The sequence below is a fragment of the Pantherophis guttatus genome, chromosome 1 (genome assembly GCF_059756535.1).
Source record: "Pantherophis guttatus breed Tessera chromosome 1, ASM5975653v1, whole genome shotgun sequence".
Lineage (NCBI taxonomy): Eukaryota > Metazoa > Chordata > Lepidosauria > Squamata > Colubridae > Pantherophis > Pantherophis guttatus.
Window position 1 is genome coordinate 322,124,169 of NC_142063.1, and position 13,680 is coordinate 322,137,848.

Genomic DNA, 13,680 nt, shown 5'->3' on the forward strand with positions numbered 1-13,680 from the left:
GATATGGAATGCAGAGATAGAGTCACGTTTTAACCACTTTGACAGTCTCTGTGCAAATTGGGTTCCTGCCCTCCTGCTTTTCTCTTTATTTAGCTTTGTCTGCCATCCTTCTGCTTGATTGCTTCTATTTTTAAAGTTTGAGCAGAAAAGACCAGGCAGATTTTCCTCCTTAGTACTTACTTTTCTGATGCCTGGGCTACAATTGTCATATTATTGATGATGTTCCCTAATTGGATAATGGAACTCTGAAAGCAAACAACCAAGCTCAGACAACACCAAGGACTCCACAATTTAGTTAGTTTCTGTAACGGCAACAATATCATTTCTGCCCTCATTTACTTGAATTTCTAATTCACCCTATTTATTCCTCATACTCTGTGCATTGGTGTATAGACATTTGAGTCCATTTTGATTGACCCTGTGTTTACTGTTTACATAACCTATGTTGGGCCTGCCTGCCCCTACTTTCTTGCCACCTGTTTGATTAGTGCACATGGTATGGCACTCACTATTAAATGCTTGGTTTTGCTTGACAGCAAGGTTGATTATCTTACCCACACAAACATCTATGTTACATGCACTGATAACCCTATTAATTTTAGATTGCTGGGGACAGAAATGTTCCTTATCAATTAATTCTCTGTCCCCGCTGTTCAGTTTAAGTGTTTAATTGGGTGTAAATAAACTCCACAATCCAGTTGAACTTTATGCATTCAGTTCAACTCCAGCAGATGCAGAATATCTCAAGAGAAAACAAGAATAATGAGGAGGAAAGATTGTTTACACCATTGATAACCTAAGGCTCCCAAATCTGTGGTAATAATAAGAGTTACTGTTATAGCTGTTGATGAATGGTTGCAGGAACTGGGCATGGCTAGCCTAGTGAAGAGAAGGACCAGGGGAAACATGATAGCAGTCCTCCAATATCTGAGGGGCTGTCACACAGAGGAGGGGGATCAAGCTATTTTCCAAAGCACCTGAAGAACAGACAAGGAATAATGGATGGAAACTGAACAAGTTGTTGTTCAGCCTTTAAATAAGGAGAAATTTTCTGATAGTGAAGACAATTAACCAACAGCTAGCTTGTATTCAGAAGTGGTGGGAGCTTCATCATTGGAAGCTTTCAAGGAGAGACTGGACTGGCATCTCCCAGAAATGGTGTTGGGTAGTTTCTAACAAAAAGTTAAATTGCGAGTATTGTGCAAAACATGGCTTCATAAAAGAGAAAAGTGACCATCAGTCAAAGAACAGAAATATTTTCAGATTGAGGCATCAGGGAAAAACAAAGAGATAAAACAAGCTTCTTTAAGGAAAAAAATGAGAGGACATTTTTCATCAAAAGATCATAAAGTTTGTAAAGAGAACTTAAAACAATGTGAGCAGGATTCTATGACAAAAGCAATAGATAAGATGACTGAAAAATATTTGTCTACTACTTGTAGAGTAGTTAATACAGTTTACTGTCTGGCACAAAGATGTAAACCATTTTCAGACATAGAAGATGAAATAGAATTGCAAATTAAAAATGGAATAGATATGGGAATAGGATTACATTCACGTAAAACTGCAGTGAAAATAGATTTTTTTTCCCCAAAATATTTTTTACTTTTTCCAATATAACACTTAAAATACATCTCTTTCGAGAGCGAAGTCTTGATCCGGTCATGAATAGGTACAATTGCTTACATTTTAAAAAGGCTCCATTCATAATTTCCCATTATATCTTTTAAAATTCAAAATCAAAACATAGAAAAATTTTTAGTCAAAGCTCTACAGTAAAAGTTTGAAACCTATAAGAACAAGTTTTAATATAAATTCTAACATCATCATCTAAACAAATCTATTATATCAATACAATTTTAATTTCAAATTAACTCACTCATTTTTATTTCTATTAATCAATCTTAATCATATCTTGTTCTTCTTCACCTTATATCTTTTCCCATCCGTATCAAAAAAGAATTTTTTTAACAATATTCTAACCTCTTGTTCTAATTATTTACCTTACAATTTTATCACCACAAATCTTGATTTCAAATTCTATACCACTCCATTCTTATTACACTTTATAAAGCAAAGTTCTATCTAGTTCTTAGTCTCTTGACCCTTTCCTTAATTCTTAATATCTTAAACTTTATCAATTTATCTTTGATTTTATCTCCCTTGTCATCTATTACTCTTTTCATGTTACACAGATTTATCACAAAAATATGTTTTGTTTAGTCTAATTTCCAGCATATTTTCTTCCATACCTCCCTCTGTTATTTGGCTATTATTCAACATATTCTGTTTGGCTAGTTCCCAACATATTTTTCTCCAAAACACCAACTATTTTTGGCTAATTTCAATATAATCTCCTCCAAGCCTATCATCGTTATTGGCTGCTTTCCAGCATATTATATTTGGCTGATTTCCAGCATATTCTCCTCCAACTCTCCTTCTGTTTGTTTGGCTGATTTCCAGCATTTTATTGGCTGATTTCCAGCATATTATGTTTGGCTGATTTCCAGCATAGTCTCCTCCAGGACTCCCACTCTTATTTTGCTGATTTCCAGCATAGTCTGCTCCAACTCTTCTATAGTTATTTGGTTGATTTCCAGCATTTTAACTAGTTCCAACATATTTCCTCCGAGTCTCAAACTCTTATCTAGTTGGTATCCATCCCTCTTATTTTAACTTCCCCTTAACATATAATTATCTATTTTATGTCAGCTTCCAGCACAATCTTTCAAATTAATTCTCAGTATATTTCATAATAATTATCATTTCCAGTATATATTAAATTAAATCACAATTTATCGCTAATATCTGTGTGTTTGATAGCTTGTTCAATAAAGCCTTAGTCCAGCATACTCATCAAATTAACATTTGTTTACCAATTAAAATTAAAGCATATTACATCAAGCAGTAAATTTTCCTTAAAATTGTCTCACAATAATATATACTCTTCTTTATTGTTTTTAACCACCTGTATATCATCCTCTATTTTAATTGCCATCTCTTATTTTCTATTTTTATTACTCAAAAAGCTTTTCTGTTTTTTTCCAAAAATCATATATACTTTTAGGCTTTTAATCTTTACATTTCAGTTCAGTTACATTTAAAATTTATTACTTTATTTCCTCCTTTTCTTCCTTTTTCTATCTGTCCATAATTGTTCCATTTCAAAATTCATCCATTCGAATTAAAAAATTCTGTATGTTCCTTTAATGCTTTCATAATCCCGGTGCCTGGAGGCTGTGTGGATCTGGATTGGGAGTAACAGGCTTCGTCTCAACCCTTCCAAGACTGAGTGGCTGTGGCTTCCGGTGTCCCGATATAGCCAGCTGGTGCCATCGCTGGCTATTGGGGGCGAGTTATTGGCCCCCACGGATAGGGCTCGCAATTTGGGTGCCCTCCTGGATGCACGGCTGTCTTTAGAAGAGCATATGATGGCCGTGGCCAGGGGGGCTTTTCATCAGGTTTGCCTGATTCGCCAGTTGCGTCCCTTTCTGGATTGGGACTCCTTACACACAGTCACTCAGGCACTCATCACTTCCCGCCTGGACTACTGCAATGCTCTCTACATGGGGCTCCCCTTGAGGAGCACCCGGAGGTTCCAACTGGTGCAGAATGCGGCCGTGCGGGGGATTATGGGAGCCAGGGGGCGCTCCCATGTGACACCTCTCCTGCGTGAGCTGTATTGGCTTCCAGTGGTCTTCCGGGTGTGCTTCAAGGTGTTGGTTACCACCTTTAAAGCACTCCATGGCATAGGACCTGGGTATTTGCAGGACCGCCTTCTGCCGCCGATAGCCTCCCACCAACCAGTACGCGCCCACAGAGAGGGACTCCTCAGGGTGCCGTCAGCCAGGCAATGTCGACTGGCGACCCCCAGAGGGAGGGCCTTCTCTGTGGCAGCTCCTGCCCTCTGGAACGATTTGCCCCCGGAGATACGAAGGATCTCGGATCTCCGGGTCTTTCGCCGTGCCCTGAAAACTTTTCTTTTCCATCAAGCAGGGCTGGCGTGAACCCCCTCCCCCTTTTTTAGTCTTTTTAGTTTTTTAGTTTTAAATTGTCATGGGGTTTTAAATTGAACTGTTTTAAATTGGGCCAGTTATATAATTCTTTTAACAATTATAAATTTTGTATCTGCATGTGTTTTAGCTCTGGCTGTTCACCACCCTGAGTCCACTAGGAGAAGGGCGGTATACAAATTGAAATAAATAAATAAAATAAATAAATAAATAATGTCTGTTCCGTGTGTAGTGCATCAACTTCCTGTCTTTTTTTCCTGCACCACACCTAATTTTTTTTTCCAAGGCTTGTTAATTTCCATTGTCTAATGTCCAAAATATTCCTTCTTTCTTCTTAAAATCATCTGGGACAGAATAGAAACCTCCAAAGTCCATAAATCCAATGTAAATTTCAAGGCAATCCAAAGTAAAAAGCCATTTAAAATGTTCCTTTTTCAAACGGAAAGAAAAGTATCTTCAATCCACTTTCCTGCTTAGTCACTGCAGACTCCATGGCAATTTTGTAGCCATCCGTCTGTCTATTTTCATTAGCTTCGTTAACTTTCAAAGGTGTAAATTCCCAAAGAGACATTTCTCCAAACTGTTCCAAATAAAAGCAAAGTCAATTTACTGGGTTGTTAAAAGTCAATTCTTCTAAACCAAATTTAATAAAACAAAGACTATTTTGGGTACTCATTCCATTTTTTTCCCTTTTTTTTTTTTTTTTTAATTTGATTTATATGCCGCCCTTCTCCGGAGACTCAGGGTGGCTTACAGTGCGTTAAGCAATAGCCTTCATACTTTTGTATATTTATACAAAGTCAGCTTATTGCCTCCACAAACTGGGTCCTCATTTAACCTACCTTAGAAAGGATGGAAGGCTGAGTCAACCTTGAGCCTTGGAGAGATTCGAACCAGCAGTAAATTGCAGGCAGCTGTGTTAATAACAGGGTGCTTTAAACCACTGTAGTACCAAGGCTCTTTTCTTTTAAATCTTCAAGCCCCACGGCTCTGTAGCCGCTATTTGAAGTTTGGGGTCTTATTTTTTAAAGTCCAAATATGTGTGTTGTGCCTGGGTTGGTGTCACTCACCCGGCTTCGAGTCGTTCGCTCTCTATTCTTCTCCACTTCTCCTCCTCTCCTCCAGCATGATCCTTGTTCCCGGCTGCCGCAGTATCAGGACAGCCGCCATGGCTGTCGTTCCACTGCCACCAACGTGAAGGGAAAGCCTCCGGCCCCGAGGAACCTGCCCGTTCCTCTCGGCCGCCCAAGGGGTCCCTTCTTGTCCCCCTGTCCCTTCAAGACAGGGGAGGTCCGCAGACCTGTCAGCGGCAGCTTAGCAGATGGGGTTTTGGCGAAGCTCTGCGGAGCTCGCCATTTCCCGTCTGTGTCCCTGCGGCGCCAACCGGAAGTCCAGTGAAAATAGATTTTATTGCAAAAGAAATTAAAAAAAGAAATACTAAAATTATTGAAAACAATCTGAAAATATGTTTGATTATTGACGACGCCTCAATGATATCTTGCAAACCAGTTGTTATACTTTTCTTAAAAGTTGAGGATTCGGTTACATCATCAACCATTTTTGTTGAGCTAGTTGAAATAGAAAAACAAGATGCAGAGACAATATGCTCTTCAGTTATGGAAAGTTTAAATAATGTTGGGTTTACTAAGAACTACCAAGAAAAAAAATTAATAGGATTTTGCTTCGATGGTGCTAGCATTATGCTTGGGAGAAAATCTGGAGTGAGCACTAGAATAGCAAAAGAGTTTCCAAACATAATACTATGGCACTGCTTAAACCATCACCTCCAACTTATTTTAGATGATTTGATAAAAGAAATAAAGCAAGTAAATCATTTTAAAATATTTATTGGTAAGATATATACTATTTTTCATCAATCCAATAAGAATTAAACTGAACTTACCAAAATATCTGAACAACTAGCAATTGAAATAATAAAGACTGGTAGGGTTTTGGGACCAAGATGGGCTGCCTGTAGTTTAAGGTCAACCCTAGCTATATGGCATGCTTATCCAGCACTACATCTGTATTCTCATTCAAATGAAAAGTACTTAGGTATGGCTGCCCGTCTTGAAAATATATATATTATGACTGATTTGGCATTGATGATTGACATACTAAATGAAATTTCTCTTCTTTCAAATTCATTCCCTTCAGCAAAGGACTAGGTGGATTGCTGTGTGGGAAGGGGCACAGGGAGTGAGCAATATCTTTGGTCTTGGTTGTCCCTGACTGATAACAAGGTCCTCATTAATTTCATGCAGAAATTAAGGGTTGATGCGTTTCCAAATTGCTTCTTGAACATATTGCTCAAATTTGCGGCAAGCAGGACATATAGGGGAAACATGAGAGAGGAAAGTGTGCAACTTATTTTATTTCCTTATAGCCTAAAATGAATAGGATGGAGATCCTGTTTTTGTTCAGGATTTGCAGTATTTTGAAGCAAAATACTTATAGCTTTCTTATAATCTACTATTGATCATCCGGAGCTCTTATTGGCTTAGGGTCTTCCCTGTTTTCTGCATTCTGAAGTTAAGTGTAGCAAAGTTGGTGATACATTTCCCTAGGAATTTTATTTCAAGGAGTAGTGTAAGAAGATTGTGGTTTGGAACCCTTCTCAGAAAACATATCCTAGTTGTATTGGCTGTAACTGATAATTGAAGCTAGCATCCACCCAGACCACCCGAGACCACCCCAACGATGCCTTTGATGTGATGTCTCACTGCCTGGAGGCCGTGCGGGTCTGGATGGGGAGGAACAGGCTCACACTCAACCCCTCCAAGACCGAGTGGCTGTGGCTTCCGGCACCCCGATATAGTCAGCAGGTGCCATCGCTGACTATTGGGGGTGAATCTTTGCTCCCCACAGAGAGGGCTTGCAATCTGGGTGTCCTCCTGGACGCACGGCTGTCTTTAGAAGAGCATATGATGGCCGTGGCCAGGGGGGCCTTTTATCAGGTTCGCCTGATTCGCCAGTTGCAGCCCTTTCTGGACCGGGACACCCTGCACATGGTCACTCACGCCCTTGTTACCTCCCGGTTGGACTATTGTAATGCTCTCTACATGGGGCTCCCCTTAAAGAGCACTCGGAGGCTCCAACTGGTCCAGAATGCGGCCGCGCAGGTGGTTATGGGCGCAATTCATTGTGCCCACATGACACTCCTCCTGCGCGAGCTGCACTGGCTCCCAGTGGTCTTCCGGGTGCGATTCAAGGTGTTGGTTACCACCTTTAAAGCGCTCATGGCATAGGACCCGGGTACCTTCGAGACCGTCTTCTGCCACCAATAGCCTCCCACCGGCCAGTCCACTCCCACAGAGAGGGTCTCCTCAGGGTGCCATTGGCCAAGTTATGTCGGCTGGTGAAACCCAGGGGGAGGGCCTTCTCTGTGGGAGCCCCAGCCCTGTGGAATGAACTGCCCCCGGAAATACGTAAGATCTCCGACGTCCAGGTGTTTCACTGCGCACTGAAGACCCTGTTGTTCCGCCAGGCCGGGCTATCAACATAATAATTTTAAATTGGGATATTTTAAATTTCTGGGGTTTTAAATTGAGCCAAATTTATTTAATCATTTTAAATTTTAAATTGTTGTTTTGTCTTGTGTTTTTAAATAGGCTGTACACCACCCTGAGTCCTTCGGGAGAAGGGCGGTATAGAAATAAAATTATTATTATTATTATTATTATTATTATTATTATTATTATTATTATCCAAAATGCTTATCTTCTCCTCGGTGATCTGCTTATCTAATAGCCCATCCAAACTGATTCAGTATAAAAGCTAAATGAAGCATATAGGCACATAGACTTCTGAACACGAGTAGTTAAGAGAAGAATAATTGTTCCCACCCATTCCACAGCTCATATATCTCAAAACCTTCATTTGGTCCCATGTGAAATTGTCTTCAAGATTAGAGCAGCCCTTCATCCCATTCTCTAGTATAAAATATGACTCACTGATAACCTTTTGGCTCTTTTTTATTTTTTTAAAAAAGTACCAAGCAGCTAAGTATAACTTATGAGGAAGTCATGGTTTTGGAAGGATCTGAAACACTATAGAGGGTAATAATCTGGAAAGAACAATATGAGCATCCATAAGTCTTGAACAGTAAGATCTGGAACAGGGGCAGTTCTCTTGTAATGGAGATAAAAATTGCAATTATTATTGTATATTTCTTATAATTATCATTCAAATGAATAACAGTTCAATACAACTCTCTCTGTGACGTTAAGGGAGGATTTAAATTTTGATAAAATAAATAAATACGTGTAACACTCCTGTCTAGTGAAAGATCTGATTTTGGCTTCTTTTGATTAAACAAAATCCCAGTATTAAAAGTCTTAGGTATCTTTTATCCATATTTGAGGTTTCAGTTCACTGTTACAGTCTTATGTTAAATCATTTCACACAGTAATGTTTGTGAATGAATGAATATCAGTGAAAATCATTGAAAATTACAATGGAAATTCTCATGAACATTTTTGGGCAGGAAATTTAAAATCTGGACCATAGCATTTTGGTTTCCGAGAAAGCGTAAGAATTTAAACTTTATTTCTTTCTGGAAATAACTTTGAGAGCCCGTGTGGTATATATTGGACTAGGATAAGTTAACTAGGATAACTAGGATGTTGGATTGGATACACTTGGGTTCAAGTCAACCTTATCTATGGACACTCATTGGATGATTTGAGTCACCAGTCTCATTCAGCCCAACCAGCCTCAAAGTGTTGCTCCTTTTTAAAAATGAAGGGTAATACACACATAAGGTATCTAAAAATCAAATTTGAAAACTGTGACACTAATCTGAAAGACAATATAGCAAACAAACAAAATAATTCATTGTGTATCCAGATCTAACTATATATTGGGACATCATCTTGTATTATCAAAAAGGCCCTCATCTCACCCACCACTTAGATTATTCAAAGTGTGACCAATTTCCATCACATACCAAAGTCCCCATGAAGGAGAGCCAGATAATCTATTTCATCTAAGGTCCATTTTCTCAGTCACTTTCCCCAAAAGAGGGAGGTTAGATACTGGATGAAAATGTCCCAGTACAGTACAGTCCAGGATTCAAAGTCAATTTGATAAAGGTTGAAAAGATTCTTTTACATGCCCCTACAGGAGGGTCTCAGAGCCCCCTTCACCAAGAGAGCATATGTCACCTGAAACAAGACCATGGGACAACTATCTGCAGATGCAGTAATACTGACCCTTTGCCACTCTTACTGACACAAGGTAGGCTTAATAGTGGTTCTAACCAATGTTTAGTTGGGTTCAGTCTTTATTAAGCACCAGTAATGGTCTAGACATCTCTTTTCTCTTTTCAGCAGCCTCAATTCTCAGTGAACCCTGAGGAGTGATGGGGCTTATAGAAGGGAATGGTCACATGGATATGATCTGATCCAAATCCTTGACCTCCCCACTATTTGAAGCAGTGACCAAGACTTTAATTGGACTGTGTGGAATAATTCTCAGCTCCACCTGAAACCCTTGGTTTGGTTGTCCCTCAGTGATAACAAGGTCCTCATAAATTTCATGCAGCAATTAAGCCTTGGTGCCTTTCCAAATTGCTTCTTGAACATATTGCTCCAATTTGCAGCAAGCAGGAAATATAGGGGAAACCTGAGAGAGGAAAGTGTGCAAGTTATTTTATAGAATAGAATAGAATAGAATAGAATAGAATAGAATAGAATAGAATAGAATAGAATAGAATAGAATAGAATAGAATAGAATAGAATAGAATAGAATAGAATAGAATAGAATAGAATTCTTTATTGGCAAAGTGTGATTGGACAGACAAGGAATTGTCTTTGGTGCATATGCTCTCAGTGTACATAAAGAAAAAATAAAATACATACATGAAGACTCATAACATACAACACTTAGTGATATTCATAGGTTACTAATAAGCAATCAAATCATACTAGGAAACAAATAAAACAATATAAATTGTAAAGATACAAGCAATGTGGTCATAGTCATACATGGAAAGAGATAGATACTAGGAAGGATGAGAAGAATAATAGCAATACAGTCTTACTAAATAATTTGACAGTGTTGTTGGAATTAGTTGCTTAGCAGAGTGATTGCATTTAGGGGAAAACTGTCCTTGTGTCTAGTTGTTGTGGTGTGCAGTGCCCTATAGTGTTGTTTTGAGGGTAGAAGTTGAAACAATTTATGTACAGAATGTGAGGAGTTATTTCCTTATAGCCTAGAATTATTAGGATGGAGATCCTGTTTTTGTTCAGGATTTTGAAGCAAAATACTTATAGCTTTCTTCTATTAATCATCTGAAGCTCTTATTGGTTTAGAGTCTTCCCTGTTTTCTGAATTCTGAAGTTAAGTGTAGCAAGGTTGGTGATAAATTTCCTTCTTAATTTTTTTCAAGGATTAGTGTAGGAAGATTGTGGCTTGGAAACAATCTTCCTACACTATATGTCTTCTCAGAAAACATATCCTAGTCGTATTGGCTGTAGCTGATAACTGAAGCCAGCATCCAAAATGTTTATCTTCTCGGTGATCTGCTTGTCTAATAGCCCATCCAAACTGATTCAGCATAAAAGCTAAATGGAACAAGTAGGTATACAGGCTTCTGAGCCCTTCATCCCATTCTCTAGTATAAGTTATGATTCACTGAACAATTATGAGGAAGACTTCTCCTCTAGCAGCTGATAAGAGGTAATGATTGTTGAATGAAGTAAAAGTATATGGAGTTCATTAGTCTGAAAACAATGGGAACATTCTGCATGGGATCACTGTCTTCTCAGAAAAATAAGACCTGAAAGGCAAGATGTTGCCTTGTGAAAGAAAGAAAGTGCTACAACCACACAGTACTTTCTATGATTTTCTAAATGAGGCATTGCAACATTTCTTGACAATCACATACACAGTGTATGTATTTAAAGAAGGAATGGCCTAAGTTGCCTTTGACCTTGGCAATGTCAAGGCTTTCCAAATTTGCTGAATCAAAGATCAGGGCCCACCGACACAAAATGGGTCCTAGGAATCAACAGTCATAGAGTCCTGTGAGTGTGAAGGGAGGAATCAATTGGAAGGAGAATCCATAATTAAGGTGCATGATCACTTTATTTTTCTCAGCTCCCATTCTAAGAAGATTTAAGTAGCACTCTGACTTTCTTGTCTACCTTGCTGCCTTAAAGAATATGCTTTATGTTTACATTAATCCCTTATACTTTTCCTCAACTTTAAATCCTGACGGTCAATTTATCTATTCACAAAGAGTCATCCCTCATTAAGACAATGCCTCCTTTGTATTCAACTAAAATGTGAGTGAGGATGTTTGTTAACATAAAGGAAAGGATTGTTAAAGCATTGCAATAATTTCTAACAATTTGCAATTTCATTCCATTCTAATGAACAGCAAAAAAATGTGGTCATGGGTTTATTATTATTTTTTCCAATTACAGATGGGAAGAAGGTATTGCCCCGTTTTCTTCTGATTCATTAAACAAAACTGGAAAGAGTCAGGACCTCAACCTCCAGAGTGACTCAAGGACTTTTAAAGATGAAGATCTGATTGACTGAAGTGAGTTGAGGATTCATTGCACAGCCATTAAATTCTACCCTCTTTTTCAAAAAGAAATCTTTTTGATCTATCCAGGGCACTGAGAACTTGTGAACTATATATGTTCATAAATTTCATGAAATTCATGGATTTTTTTTTCCAGGATACTTGATAAAAAATCATTGCTCTTCTATGACAAAATTACTCAGGTTTTAATTCATCAACAAAATGAAGCCATCATCCTTTTTAGTATCAGGACTGAGCACTGCAAGCAGATACAATCAAATTAACTCAAAAACACAAGAATACATACAGTATATGTTGCATTTCTGGTGTTTATTAGACCTTCTGTTTTGCACTTTGGTAATGAGTCTGATTATGGTGACTTAGACAAAAACTTAATTCAAAGTCTTTCAAACATAAAATTTACTGCAATTAAATATTTGCAATCTTTTTGGAGAGATGGTAGACCAGAGAGATGATAAACCAGAAATCATATTTATATATTTATTATAATATCTATTTCTGATATTTTGCCTCCTGCCATGCATACGAGGCATTCAGGTAAATGATGATGGTGCTTCAGGTCAGGCCTAAAAGGTTGGAAGTTGTTACTTATTATTAAAAATACATTAATAGTATGCAAACATTCCACTCGTGTTATTGTTTATTGAAATGTTAAGATCACGTGAACCAAAAAAGAACATGAGCAGTCTGGGCATTGACATCAGCTGGCTTCTTTTGTATCCTTTCCTACGCCATTCTTCTCCCCTATCATTTTGAAATCAGTCTCAGTCTTGTCCAGAAAAACGTGCTCCTCTTTCATAACATCTTTTAAAACCTGTCTGTTTAGAGGCAGACACATTAGGACCATTATTCAAAAACATTTGTCAATATGCCTATTGTTAAAGTATTGTGCTTCATTCTGTATCAGTAAGTCAATTTTAAGTGTTCTCCTTTAATTGTAATCTGTAATTCCTTCCGGTTTCTATCCTATCAAGCTTTTTTTTAAAAGATCAAAACAAAAACATTTTCCTAGAGAAAAATTATTAGCAGTTCTACAGCAGTAATGCCTCCCAGATTTTTTTATACTGTACATTCTTTAAGATAGCAGATTTGAGATTTCTAGATTCAAAAATTGTGGTGGTGTAATGCACAAGGAGCAGGAGCAATTCCTGGTGTCCTGCCAGCTTTCCCATTGACCTTCCTTATGGGAAGCTGGAAGACTGCATTGGAATCCTTCCTTCCTTCCTTCCTTCCTTCCTTCCTTCCTTCCTTCCTTCCTTCCTTCCTTCCTTCCTTTTCTTCCTTTCCTTCCTTCCTTCCTCTCCCCCTTCCCTCTCTTCTGTTCCCTCCCTGTTTCTTCATCACTCTCTTTCTGTATTAGACTATTAACTACTTTAGCTGCTTAAAAAGGGTGGTGCTACTCAGGTCTTATCTGACTAGTATGATTTTGACCAGAATTGTCAGCCATTGTAAAAACCATGAGTGTTTAATGATTATTATTGAGTAGGATCTTTGGGGGTGTTACACTTTGGATAAATATTGGATTTTGTTTAATATTCCAAGAATGTATTTCAATGATTTTCAGACACAGAAGAGCACAAACAATCATTTGTAAATCAAGATTGTTTTAATAAGTATTCTGTTCTGGGAACAGAGTGGGCAAGGAACTGAGGCGAGACAATATAGAATTGTAAAAGTTAACCGTTTATTTCTAACATTGCGGCTAACAGAGACCAGCTCAGGAAAAACAACAGCTGATTCTCCGTCTGACAGCTCCTTTTTATACTCGCTGTCAGACAGGGCGACCAATCAGCTTCAAGCTCAACTCCTGCTAGGGGAACAGACTGGAATGGGAACTAGAACCCCACAATAAGAATAATTGTTTGAAAGCATTCAAAGCAGCAAGGATTTTTCTCATATTTTTAAAGCTTCTATAATCCAGATTCCATCAGGCATTCATGTAGAAGACAATGGTTTTTCCTTGTCTTGATCAGAAGTCTTTCCCTTAGTTGTTGGAATAATAGTTGGAAATAGTTTGAAATAAAATGGTATATGGTGCAATCATTCAATTATTATTTTTTTATCCTTCTCCACAAAATATCATTCAGTGCAACCTTTGTACATGGTTTCTAC